The 14,404-nt window shown below is 35.4% G+C and overlaps 2 long non-coding RNA genes across 2 annotated transcripts in view; both read right to left on the bottom strand.

Annotated features, from left to right (window-relative positions):
• The window catches only part of LOC136039908 (uncharacterized), a 22,899-nt gene extending 19,818 nt beyond the window's left edge, over window positions 1–3,081 (bottom strand). The window contains exon 1 of the long non-coding RNA XR_010620580.1: window positions 2,926–3,081. This is a non-coding gene — a long non-coding RNA (uncharacterized LOC136039908). The remainder of the gene's footprint in view (window positions 1–2,925) is intronic.
• A 2,962-nt stretch (window positions 3,082–6,043) lies between these two features.
• Window positions 6,044–14,022, bottom strand: LOC136040263 (uncharacterized). The gene is made up of 3 exons (XR_010620656.1): window positions 13,788–14,022; window positions 10,639–10,938; window positions 6,044–6,360 (listed from the first exon to the last, which is right to left on the bottom strand). It is a non-coding gene; the product is annotated as an uncharacterized LOC136040263 (long non-coding RNA).
• Between the last annotated feature and the right edge of the window lie 382 nt (window positions 14,023–14,404).

Below are 14,404 nucleotides of genomic sequence, written 5' to 3'. Positions count from 1 at the left end.
GAAAAATCGCCTTGAAAGAAAAAAATACCTTGAAAGAAAAATTAAAATTTGAAGAAAAACATCCTGAAGAAAAAATCTCTTATAGTAATACTTAACATCCCACGTCTGCGCCACCATTATGTAGTATCCCACTTGTGTGTCGCCATTACTTAGCATCCACGTGTCCGCGGCCATTTCGTAACATTCCATGTGTGTGCCACCATTACATAAAACCCTTGTGTGCACCGTCATTACGTAATATCCCACGTTTGCGCTGTCATTACGTCATTCTCCAATAAATTTACCAAGCCAAGTAAGATTACGTCACCCCTAATAAATCTTTCTAGTCACTCAAGATTGCATCATCAGTGAACATAAGTAAACAATCCCTTATTACGTAATAACCACCAGCATCTTATAGAAAACCCTCCCTATTACATAATATGTACCTGCACCTTGCCCTGAGGGCGTCGTCGTTAAACTTCCTCTTCATTAAAGAAGGAAAGGAGTGCGCTCACTACTACCGTTCGTTTTCTATGGACTACTCGCATCTTTAGGGACGAATGCGCCACCGGGAAGCATTACTTCCTCTGAAGTTGGAAATTTCAGTCTATTATTTTCATTAGTTTTGGATCGATTGGCTATCTCAGAATTTTTATTCGATGGCTTTTTGGCACTCTAAGGGCCATAATTTTGAAATGGCAGAAACCACCACTTTGCTATGGCACCAACGTTTTTTTCTATTTTCACCCTTAACTGGTCGGGTAGGGTAATAATTTACTCACATACTCTAGTTTTTGAGATTTCTCAATAACTCCTGTGGCTCCATCATCGTGGTTCCGTGTAATCTTCACACATCCCACAGAGAATCTAACAACGGTCAAATACTTTTAAAAATGGTTGTTAAAGAGTCTGAATAGCTAAAATCCGATCGGGAGACTATAATTGTGCTACTTCTATCATTTATCTATATCAACACTGAATGTCTTGCAACCTTTTTAGTAGTAAATTTAGCGTTTCTCTTGTTCGAAAAGTATTTCTTGCCAATAACTTGGGTATTTTTACCCTCCTCTACCTTTTCCTTTTCATTCTTTACTTTTCAAAGAAGTCAAGATGAGTAGCCACAAGAAACTAACAGAGGAAGAAGTCACGAAGCATCTTGAAAGGGAAGAAGATCTATCAGATCTAACAGATGAAGATAAAGGTCACAACAACAATTGTATCGCATGTGCTTAAGAAGAGCAAAGCAGTAGCTGTGATCTCTTCAATGCACAACACAAAAACGATAGATGCAAACTCGGGCAAGCTGAAGATATTTGAGTTTTACAACGCAAATAAGTATGACGTTGACAGTTTAGATCAAAAATGTGTCAACTACACTACGAGCCGTCGCTGTCAGCACTGGCCACTTGCAATATACTTTGCAATGATTGATATTGCAGGCGTAAACACAAGAGTACTTGTAAACACAACAAGAAGTCAAAAAGGCGATCCGGCACCGACAAATCCTCACACAGTTGGAACTATCCCTTACGAAGCTTCATTTGATGGTTAGAGTATCCATCAGCTCCCTTCCTCAAGAATTTCAAAAGTTAGTGTCCAACACTGTTGGAATCGATTCTACAGGAACTTTCACTGAACTTTCACATTCTGCACAAAAAAATCTGCGGCACAGTCTCTGTCCTCGTTCAGCTGACCGGAAGATGACTAGGGTCTGTAGCATCTGCAAAAAAAGGGTGCTGCAAGGACCACCTCAACGAATTTTGCCCAGAATTTATCTAGATGATTGATTTTTATGTTAGAATATCGTATTGGACTGTATTTGCTTCAAGCTAAACTACAGGTTTTTCTATCTGAAATAGTTTTTATTTACAAGCGTTTTTAGTTATGGGGAAAATATTTACCCCACCCGACTAGTTACATAACAAAAAACAACAATACCCGATCAGTTTAGGGTTAAGAAGGGCACCTCCGTTTAAATAACCATTTATTTGATTTTCTATGACCATTTGTTTTATGGTATCGCCCCTGGTGAAAAAGTACCAAAACGAAAATAAACAAACACGTAGGGAAGTCTAAAGTTCGGTAACAAATCTGCTTAGAATTTTCGCCCAGATGAGCCCCTGTTGAACTAAAATCTATTCCTGGTCAAACCACGGCGTTGACTGAAAGAAAACGGAGTACTGAATTTGCCAAAATATCTTACTTGTATTATGTTAGGAATAGCTTTTGAGATGGAATTGAAAGCGGCAGGAGGTACGATTGGGTTCAAGGGGACCTAAATCTTCTAGAGCTTCACGTAAAACAAATTATACTTAAACATTTCTCTTTTATAATTATGACACTGAAAATTCAAGATTGAGTAAGACTTGAGTAATAACTATCTTATATATGAGACAATCAGTGCCCTTTCACAGTTCTCTCCAGTAAATTACTTATTTAATGATTTGCTCTTTTTTTTTCTGATGTTCGGGCAAATAAAAACAATACTGTTAAAAATGTAATTCATTTTCGATTAAACACATATGAAACTCAATCTATTATGAGGATTTGACAGGGAGGGGGCTAGCACCATTTTTTTTTTTTCGTAAACCTTGATTGGTCTTGCGGCTTTATATTTTGTTGCTGCGTTGTTGTAGCTCTTATCACAATTAAAAAATACACCAGGTTTGCTCAAAATAAAAATTATTTTCAGTAAAGTGTCCTTTAGAAAAATTAGGATGCAGGAGTCATACTCTTGTTTTGGTTTTAATTTTAATATCACTCGTGGAGAAATTAGAAGGATTGTGCCATTTGAGAACAAACCTTTGATTGTTGAAGTCAATGGAAAAAGCTAAAAAGAAGCCATTGAGCTTTCTGAAAAAGAAAGCTCTTTTTAAGTTTACCTGAATTTATTATTTTGAATTCAGTTTGACTCTTAAATATGTTAATAAAAAGACTTCTTACTTTTAATAAAATGCTCCTTACTGATCAATTATAAATTGATAACTGAGTACAAAATTATGAAGCAGACTCAAGTTTCAGGAAACAAAATGAGTAGCTAGGCTACTAAATCCTCCAGGTCTAATCTAAAGATAATATAATTTTGTAATTTGGGCACTAGCCTGTACATCCGGGCGATATTTTATGCATTCATTAAAGATTCGGAAGTTTCTATTTTGTTAAAACTGCAACAGCTGTGATTCATTGTTTTTATCTATAGTATACGAGTGGCATAGAAATCGTTTGCTAGGGGATTATACTAATACGACTTTAGTACTAAATTAGTGTTTGTTCTATTTACGACGCCCCTGTTTGCTGGTCCCCGACAAATTTAATGTTATGCTTAAGTTGATTCACGTTATTATTGACGAATCAGTCAAAAGTGGGATAAAGTTCTAGTTGAGTGACTTCTTGCTATCTCAGAAAGGGGTTAGGTTAGGAAAATGAAACTTTCAGGGATGGGTCTACAGGCTAAAGCATATCCCGGGAAGATGTTTTAAAGTACCCATCTCTACTCTAGAGCCCTAGAATTTGCCTACATGACAGGTCTACACCTATTGAAATTTTGACAAAACAGTATTTTACCTTAAGTTTCATTTACCAGTTGCCTTTTCTCTGCCTTTAGTTTTGGAAATGCAATTCCTGTTATTTGAGTAGAATTTTGAGCCATACCAATGTTTTTTTGTCCAAAATTCAGGAAATGTATTTGCATATCTTTACAACCTTATAAATTGGGATTGAGCAAAGTTGTGAAGCTGAAAACAATTTTTTTATACTTCATTCAAGCAGAAGATCTATTTTGCAAGGTTTCCCTTTTATAACACACATATTTTTGAAGGACATCAAAGGATAGTGCCCTCTATAGGGGAGAAGAACTGGAGGTAGGTACTTCAAAATACCTTCCCGGGACATGCTTTAGCCTGTAGACCCATCCTGGAAAGTTTCAATTTCCTAACGTAACCCCTTTCTGAGATAGCAAGAAGTCAATCAACTAGAATTTTACTAAAAGTGGTAATGATCTAATAATATCTAATTTCTTGTAGAGTAATAGCTCCTATGAATTATTTCAGGCAATTGATGAGGACCAGTTTCTCTTTGAATACAAAAAAGTTGTATCAAAGTTCTTATCTAAATGTAAGGAAAATGCAATTGTTTTAAGATATCAATGTAAACTCCCTGCACAGTTGCAAACTCTTTTATCACCGTTAAATAACAGGAACTTCAATTAAGACTTCCTTGAAAGTTCGATTGTTACAAATCGTGTGCAGGGGGATATAAATACTAAGACCCTGGAGACCCATCATGTTATAGGTAAACCCTAAATTACACTTAAAAAACTTGTTGTTTGACTAAATCTGGTATTCTTATGGTCTAGTTCCCTTCCAAACTAACAAAATTCAACAAAAGGATAGGTTTAGATGATGAATTCCTATGGAACCGAATATAAGACTTCCAGATAAAAGTTTCCGATGTTTAAGGGCACAAAATTGGTTATACCAGCGGACCGTTGACCGACAAAATCGGCTCGCTGTATCTAACAGTTCTTTGTTACCAGTTGTAAGTAGGGAGCCACTACGGCCAATAGTAGAAATAGTTTTAAAAAAAGGAATTTTGTTCACAATTAACGCATCTAAAAACTGGGTTTTGATGTCGATCCTAAAAATATGAAATTAAAAATCTATTTTAAATTAAAAATAATTATTAATTATTTAAAACCATTAATATAATGGTTAATAATTAATATTAAGCCATAATATAATTAATATTAATATAAGCACCATTAAAAATAATGGTGCACATCTAAAACTACGAGCCTGTGAAAATTCGCGTGATTTTTGAAAAAGAGGGGAACACCCTCTGACCAAGATATGCAAGCGATCTTAATGAAATTAATACCAATAGATTCAGCATACCAGAGAAGGTTCAAGCTCCTATAAAAAAAAAGATGGAATGTTTTCTTTTGTCCCCAAAGAAAGATCACGGACAAGTATTTATTCATCGTTGTTTTTCCCCAGGGTATAGAGCCAATAATCCTAGAGAGTAGAGAGGACTTTTTGGGGCAATAATTGTATGTTCAAGTACTCTTTTAAGCGACCAAAAAGATTATGCCGCGGGAAAACTGGTGTTTTCTGCCAATTTGTGGCTGAAATCAACGAGTCAGCCTGGTCCCCACATATGAACAATTCGCTATCTATTGAAATTATGAGAAAGTCAGTAAAGTTAAGTGTCAAAAAAAATATATTGAGCATCCCTTTTCCAGAGGAAATAATGTCTCATGGTGGTGCAATCGTTCCTGAAAAATCCAGTAGACCATACAAGATAAATGGTTAATATGGGTATGTATCTTAATGCTTGATGTAACTAAGCAGATAAACTTGATTTTTCATGAAATTGTGTTTAGTGATATATAATCGCGCATGAAGCCTTTTGAAAGAGAGGTGGTGGGATATTGTGTAGGCATGGGGCAAATGTATAAAAGAGCGCATTTCAATACCCGAATTTTCTAGCTTTCCCTGCGTCTTCACATCAATATAGAGAAGCGTGTAGGAGGAGATAAGGATTAATCTATCATGTTCCTTCGGGATAGACATCTGATTCTTCTTGATTCTCTAGAATATTTTTGGTCTAGACCTTTATTATTGGTTCGCATTAACCGTGCCCTTTTCATTGCGATAATGCTTTCTTGCGTAGTATGAAATAACATATTCACATGCCATCCGGCACATAGGTGGAAAAGATGCGTGGGGGGTCTAGAAGATTTCTTGGAGATACAAATGTTAACATCAAGAAAATGGGAGTTTGGGGGTAGGTAGCACACTCAAATATTTTGGGTCTTTGAATCACTTGAAAAATTACCAGATATTAGATAAAAAAAAAATTGCAATTGAAAGTAAGGAACAACGTTAAAACTAAAAACGAACAGGAATTGCTCCGTATGTAGCTGAAAAGGGGCTGGTGTCTCCTCAACTTTCTAAGCTAAAGTTTGAATTTTTGTCCAAATGCTTAAAAATTACTGCTGGAACGCGAGTGCTGCTGAACGAGAATAAGAAGCTTGAATCGTACGGGCTCAATAAAAACAATACTTTTCTAGATATAGATTGTGAATTGAAGATTCTCCAATCCTGATGCTATTGTTCAAGTGTGCCAGTACTAACTCTTTTAGAATAAATTAGCAATAATTTAATTGAAAATGTTACATATATAAAACTGATTCCACCCTTAGATTACAGACAATGCGTCTCTCGATTGTTGTCGCTCATGTGCTTGTTTCACATCTACTTGTGGAGTGATAGACATGTCTGACAAGCTAAAAACTATACTTCCGTTTCTTCTTTGCTGTTATGCTTTTTCAGTGCTTGTAGAACCAAAGAAAACGTGTAACCAATAAGTCCATCAGACCTAAAAATTGGTAATTTCCATTTGACACAATGAATTTATGATTGATAAACACAATTACTACAAATGTAAAGAAAATTACACTGTGAAACCTTAGATCTGAAAAACAAAACAAATCTTAGATGTAAAAACAAAAACAAACCTTAGATCTGAAAAAACAAAAAATTATGAAAAACCATTTGAGCTTATTTGCTTCTCTTATTTCAATCATGATTAAAAAACAACTCAATTGTAACAAATGTAGCTTGATGTCGCAGAGTAGTAACAAAATTAAGTTTTGTCAATTTGTTATTATTTTTCCGAAACGACAAAATATTTATTTATTATTGATTATTACTATTATTATTATTGATTAATTATTATTATTATTACTATTATTATTATTATTATTATTATTATTATTATTATTATTATTATTATTATTATTATTATTATTATTATTATTATTATTATTATTATTATTGTTAATATGATTGATTAATTATTATTATTGATTATTACAAATGTTGATTATTTATTATGATTCTTTCCAACTACGCCAGAAAACCTTTCGCACAGGTGTAACTCAACACTTTATGCATTTTTACAGAGATAATTTTGTCCGTAAAGTTGGCAGGGCCAAGTAGATTCAAGCTCTACTTAGAAGTTTACCTTATGCTAGGAAAAAGCTCAACATAGCAGCAACAAAAAAACTTCTGGATGAGCAATTTATGAATTTTGAAAACAAATTTAGATAGCCTTTCACGCTTGATCAGAGCTTGAATCCCCATCTCTATTACACATTTTTTTTTCTAGATATTTGTTATTGATGACTGAGATGAATATGATGGTTTTATGGATTTTACGTTACTCTAGTGTGAAAGGACTTGTTTAAAATTGGATAGTCATCCTTAACATTACGTTACTAATACAGAAAATTACTTACGCAGTGTGAAAGCAGATTTAATCAAATATGGACTTTATTAAGGGATATTAGGCTTAAGCAAAATAGAAATTTTATAGAATTCTCTGTGTAGAATATTTTTAATCGTGTACCAATAAAATAATACACATTATTTCAAAACTAGAATCTTGGAAAACTTATTTAGATTATTTTTCATAGTTTTGCTTTCAATATGTAAGAAATATCGCATATTTACAAACGACAAACAAAATTCTGGTTAGTATAACTTAAACAGTGGTCTACAGCAAAAAACTATAGAATACCTGCATCTAGCAGTTTTTATGGCATTTGGTATTAACCAAGTGACATATAGCAATCGCAAATTCTGTCGGTCTGTCGGTCCCGATTTTGCTACTTTAGGCACTTCCAGGTAAGCTAGGACGATGAAATTTGGCAGGCGTATCAGGGACCGGGCCAGATTAAATTAGAAATAGTTGTTTTCCCGGTTTGACCATTTAAGGGGGGAGTGGGGTGCCCATTACTTCGGAAAAAAATTGAAAAATTGAAATATTTTTAACTTACGAACGGTTGATCAGATCTTAATGAAATTTGATGTTGGGTAGGATATATGTCTCAGAGCTGTTATTTTAAGTCCCGACCGGATCTGGTGACATTGGGGGGGGGGGGGGGTGGGAGGGGGAAACCTAAAACATGGAAAACACTTAGAGTGGAGGGATCGGGATGAAACTTGGTGGGAAAAATAAGCATAAGTCCTAGATACATGATTGACATAACCGGAACGGATCCGCTCGCTTTGGGGTAGTTGGGGGGGTGGGGGTTAATTCTGAAAAATTAGAAAAAATGAGATATTTTTAACTTACGAACGGGCGATCGGTTCTCAATGAAATTTTATATTTAGAAGGATATCGTGTCTCAAAGCTCTTATTTTAAGTCCCGACCGGATCTGGTGACATTGGGGGAAGTTTGGGGTAGGGACCGCCCCGCTCTTTACACTAAAGTTTGACTCTTTCTCTTAACTCTACTTTTTAAAACAGTAAAAAACTTGAGCGTAAAGAGCGAGGCGTTGATGAGGAGCAGCCCCTTTCATATACGAAGTAATTTCTGTTCGTTTTAAGTTTTAATGTCGCTCCTTACTTTCAGTTAAAAAAAATTTTTTTATATAATTTCTGAACGTTTTGAAACAATGCATGTTTTGATTTTGGCTCTCCGCAGAGGAATAACTAAAACGAAATTTGTATTTTTATTTTGTTGGCTAAATGGTTTTCTCATAGTTTTGATCGAATGATTTTGAGAAAAAAGGAGCGGGAGGGGGGAGCCTAGTTGACCTCCGATTTTTTGGTTACTTACAAAGGCAACTAGAAATTTCAATTTTTAACGAATGTTTTTATTAGTAAAAGGTATAAGTAACTTATTAATTAGCTTACGTAACGAACTTTTGTATTCTCGTGTTTTTATTACATATATGAGGGGATTTCACTCCCTCGTCAGTACCTCGCTCTTTACGCTATAGCTTAAATTTTGTCCCAATTCATTAAGAATGACCCCTGAATCACAAAAGCCGTAGAATAAATAGTTGAAATTACTAAAAATACTTTAGCGTAAAGAGCAAGGTATTAGGAGGAGGTGAGCCCCTCATATGCATAATAATTTCTGTTCGTTTTAAGTTTTAATGCAGCTACTTGATTCCAGTTGAAAATATTTTCATATTTATTTTTTCATTGTTTTTTTTAATAATGCTAGAAAATCCTGCACTCCCTTCATGGAAATTTTCTTCCCCCCATGACAAATTCCTCGATTGAAAGTTCCCCCAACATATCCCCCTCTTCTCAACCCCTCCCCCACCAAAAAAATCCCCTTGAAAACGTCTGCACACTTCCCAATACCCATTACTATATGTATGCACTGGTCAAAGTTTGTAACTTGTAGCCCCTCCCACGGGGACTGTGGGGGAATAAGTCGTCCCCAAACACATTGTTATAAGGTTTTTCGACTACGCTGAATAAAATGGCTATCTCAGAATTTTGATTCCTTGGCTTTGGGAAAATAATTAGCGTGGGAGGGGGCCTAGGTGCCCTCCAATTTTTTGGCCACTTAAAAAGGGCACTAGAACTTTTCATTTCCGTTAGAATGAGCCCTCTCGCAACATTCTAGGACCACTGGGTCGATACGATCACCCCTGGGAAAAAAAAAAAAAAAAACAAATAAACACGCATCCTTGATGTGCCTTCTGGCAAAAAAAAAAATACAAAATTCCACATTTTTGTAGATAGGAGCCTGTAACTTCTACAATAGGGTTCTCTGATACGCTGAATCTGATGGTGTGATTTTCGTTAAGATTCTATGATTTTTAGGGGACGTTTCCCCCTATTTTCTAAAATAAGGCAAATTTTCTCAGGCTCGTAACTTTTGATGGGTAAGACTAAACTTGATGAAACTTATATATTTAAAATCAGCATTAAAATTCGATTCTTTTGATTTAGCTATTGGTATCAAAATTCAATTTTTTAGAGTTTTGGTTACTATTGAGCCGGGTCGCTCCTTACTACAGTTCTTTACCACGAACTGTTTGATTAAAATAAATTGTACTGATAAAACCACTGTTGTAAGTTTATTGATTACATCTTTTGGGGCCCTAGCCCATGTGACTATACTTATCGTGTCATCCCCGCAGGTATATTTTCCGATTTTGACTTTTCTGATTTAGTTATCATGAAATTGTTATCTAATAACGTATGGGATAATAGGGGCGTTTGGGAGGAGGTGATAAAAGGATGTTAGTATACCTTTTTTATACGTTTTAACCCTTAACAAGGACTCTAGATTGCATATTTTAAAATGAACGAGCATTTGCATTTTGTACGATCATCTACGTTTAACACTGATGCATAGGAGAAAGTTGGCGGGAAATATCGCTGTCTACATCCCTACTGTGTTGACTATTACCGTCTGGTCAGGTTTATATTGCTTCGCACATATGTGTATCGCTCCTTTGCTGCGAATTTCAATATTCAACTCAACTTATAAAGACTGTTTTTACCCTCCATTAAACCCCAAATGCTATGTCATTTCTATTTTTTTTTTAACTTTGGCAACTGTTTTTTCTTTTTTCGTCTTGGATAACTTTTTCGGCTTATCGATTTCTTTGGTATTTGTGGGTTTTTTTTCGGATTGGCTTCAAATAAAATATTTTTTGTTATAGGTCCCTAATGAGCTCCTTTTTTTTCTTGATTTAAAAAAATTTAGTTTTTACTGTATGGCTATTATTTTACGACTATGACAAAACTATGAGTTTGACATGATTAAACTGTGAAAAGCTTTTTGATAACAAAAATGTATTATAAATGTCGATCATTGAAAAATATAGATAACAGACGTACCTTAAGTTATGACTACGGGAGTAGCTACGCTCCTTAAAGTTTTCATTATGATTGTATTTGTATCTGCCAAAATCGATTATCGCAAGAAGGGGTAAAGCAATTCCACTGATAACTAGTATGAATGCCGTTGTGACTACTGCCCATTGTAGTGATGTTCTGTTGTAAATAAATATAAATGTTCCATCTGAAGAACCATGAATGGAGAACCGTGGAGATGGGTTATTCTCATTAGCAAGAGAAAAGCTGGGCACAATAGTAGCAAAGATTACCGCAGACAACATTGATAAACGCCAGAACTGCCTAAACAACTGCATTTATTAATACTAAATTGTTGCAGTTTAAAGAGAACTTACAGCAAAACTATTTTGAGGAGAAATTCTCCCTCTGTCCTCAGGGGCGTTGTTTGGGGAGGGTTTAAGGGGGGTATTCCCCCCTTAATAATGTGAAGAAAAGTTATTAAACATCTCATGCCCCTTGACTATTTGGATATTGACCTCTCTTGCCTCACCTCCCATAAAATTGCTGGAGATTTGCCCCTGTCTGTCATTAATAGGTAACTATGTTTACGTGTATCAGATTCATCACACAAATATAGAATTAACGAATGGCAAAAGTGCCTCCCATGCATTATAATAATTATAATTTGTTTCTCCCAGAACCTTCTATGGTAGGTTTGATCGTATAAACTTAGAAGAGCGCTCTGTTACTTAGGAATTAAAACTTCTAGCACACTTCGGAATAGTAAAAAAATATTTAAGGCAACCAGCACCTCTCGTCCCTTCTGAAAACAGGGACCTAAAATTGTCAGAATCACAGTAACTTTTGACCAGCTTGAAGCTTTACAGGATCTTTCCCAGGCCAGGACACCTCAATATTTTTTTATAGAGGATACTAGGCCTGAAAAAAATCAAACAGATTTTTGTCCAATGAATTTAAAATTTAACTTTGCAGGTCCCAGGGACGATGGGACGTTAATGTACAAATAAAAGATGTAAATTGGGGGTATCAGCCTCCTAAAACGGTTCCAAAAAACCAATAAACTTATTTTTCCGATCTATCTAATTCTAAAACCCTTAAGTCCGTGTGCCAAAATACAAAATTGACAAAAAAAATCAGTTGTCAAATACCGAAGCTCACAGAAGGGCCAATTTTATTCTCGGAGGCTTGAAACTTGAGTCCATAAGTTCTTGATCGCCATAAGTCCTGGCCATGGTAACCCGTAATATTCGCATTTTCTTATGAGCCTGAAACTGTCAGGGAACGTTTCCTAGGCAATGGGGAAGGGAAGGGTGTGATGGAACCAAAAAATATTCCTCAATCAAAACCCAAGTTTTTGAAAATTTCTTGATTTCTAGAGAAAAATTTGATGAATGAATAATCAAGAAAAAAATATAAGGGAATAACTGCGGACGACTTTTTTTTGCATTCCTATCTTGTGCTTCTTCATGTGTTATTAAATTTGAAAACAATAACAAGATTTTGTTTGCCAAGTTGTCTGGTTTTGATTGTTTTATCAGACACAGTACTAGGATTTAATTTCAGTGCTGTTTGGTCCTTTAGTGTTTGTCTTCAAGGGTTAGTTCAGGGTGCATTTTGTCCTTTGATTTCAATCCATCACAGGGGTTTTCGGGTAAATTAGCTGAAGATGGCATATCTAAAATGCATGCGTCCGCTACTAGAAAATACGTGTCCCGAAAGGGGGCCTCAGGTTCATAGCGTTGAATATCTAAGTGGTGACGCAGAAGGAGTCTATAAAGAGTAGTTGAAAGCATCGTCCGAGAAAAATTATGTTGATTAAAAGTCTGCTCTTGAGCCTTTGAATATTGAAACCGTTAGAGATTGGCACATTCAATTTATATTGTGTTTCAGCCACTACCTATTTATTAGTCCCTAGCACTGACATCTTCACCCACTCCTGCAAACTCAGTAGTTAACATCAGGAAGAGGAACAAACTAATGCCAGTACCTTAAAGAACTAACCAGTTTCAATATTTAACGTTTATGAAGGGTGAAGTCTGAGTTTGGTTCTTAGATCCGTGGGAGTGGATAGAATGACTTAATTTATTTTTGTTTTTTGTGAAGAACTAAGTTTTCTGAGGGAGGATTTTTTTCCGGGGTGGATATAATATTAAGTGATAGATATAATTATGCAAACACAATGGCCCAGAATATAAAGTTGTATTTCTCTGTCTCTCTCTTTCTCCCTCTTACTCTTTCTCTTAACTCCCTCTTTCTCGCGCCCCCTCAGTGTGCGCTAGTAGTTTCAACTTAATATCCTCAACATTTCCTGATATATTGTAGATTTACCCTTTTGAAAACCAGTATGCACGGAGTCTGCTACAATTTTGTTTAACACTCCCCTCAACAGCTCAGGAAAGTTTTCCTTTAATGCACTAATCCTTTTTGTGAGACCCAGGCACATGCCCCTCTTATATGACAAAAATTATATATCCCTTCTATCTCTCTCCTCTTTTCCATCTTCCATGGTATTCACACAAGATTAGACAGAAAATAAATTAATAATTCTCCAAGAGATCAGTTGCTTCGTTTGCTGCTCTATTTTCGTTGAAGGGGTAATAAGAGGCATTCATAAGCTTCCCTCTAACCAGCAATGGATTGATGCTTTATTTCATGATTTAACCAAAGACAGCTGTTTCCGAAAAAAAGGAAAGAGCAACAAGTACATATAACAAAATAAACGGTACTTATCTGTTAGCCAGTACACACTCAGAGTTTGGATCAATGGAATCAGACAATGCAGTTGGTTTAATTCAGTTTGTATACGGAGACATTTAGCTTTGGCTCAGTAGAAAACTATATTGTAGCTTATATTAATAATATTTAGTTGGAATTTTGGTTAGTTAGGCTAGGTTACATTTTGCATGCATCCCGCTGCACTTAACTCCCCCCCCCCCCCAATGTGCAGATATACAGCCCAAATTATGTAGAACCTATCATCTCCCAAGGGTCTTGGTTGTTTCAAACCCGTAGCTATAGATCCAAATTATCGAGAGCGTACTGGCTAACAGATAAGTATAAAATAAGCTAACAAATAGCTAAAATCACGAATTTAAAATTAAAAAAGAAATACATAAACAGTAATTAAAAATTGAGCATATTTTCTATTTGACGAATACATAATTAAATACCTTATAATGACAGGTCCTCAAATCTCTTAGCTGTAGAAGAATATTAAATATATATCAGACACACCAGTACATCCCTTCAATGCCAATAATTATTTATACATGTCTCTTTTGTTACCGAACCCTGGTAGTATAATATATCTAGTACAGAGAGAGTGCACTAGATTATTAAACTGATTTTAAACCAGGGGTAAATTATGGGAATAAAAAATATGGTCACGTTCGTAGACGTGAAGTTACTACGAGATGTTCACAAGAAACTTGGGTAGGCCATATAATAATATACGTCAAGGTTTTCATTATACGAATGTCAAGCAAATGGAACATTTTTCACTGAGACAGGTTCAGTGAAAGAAAATTTATATACAAGTGTTTAATTCGGACGAATCAAGTACAAGCAAAAAACAATCTTACCTGATACCGAATCAGCGCATCTGGTAAAAAGAAGCAAACCAAACACAGCGTAGAGCATCAAACAGTTCGTGGCAACGAACCGTAGTAAGGAGCGACCCGGCTCAATAGTAACCGAAACTCTAAAAGACGGAATTTTGATACCAAGAGTTACACCAAAAGAATCGCATTTTAACGCTGATTTTAGATTTATAAGTTTCATCAGTTTA

The sequence above is a fragment of the Artemia franciscana genome, chromosome 20 (assembly GCF_032884065.1).
Source record: "Artemia franciscana chromosome 20, ASM3288406v1, whole genome shotgun sequence".
NCBI lineage: Eukaryota > Metazoa > Arthropoda > Branchiopoda > Anostraca > Artemiidae > Artemia > Artemia franciscana.
Note: the sequence above shows the minus strand (reverse complement) of the source record. Positions and strands in the feature narration are given on the sequence as shown.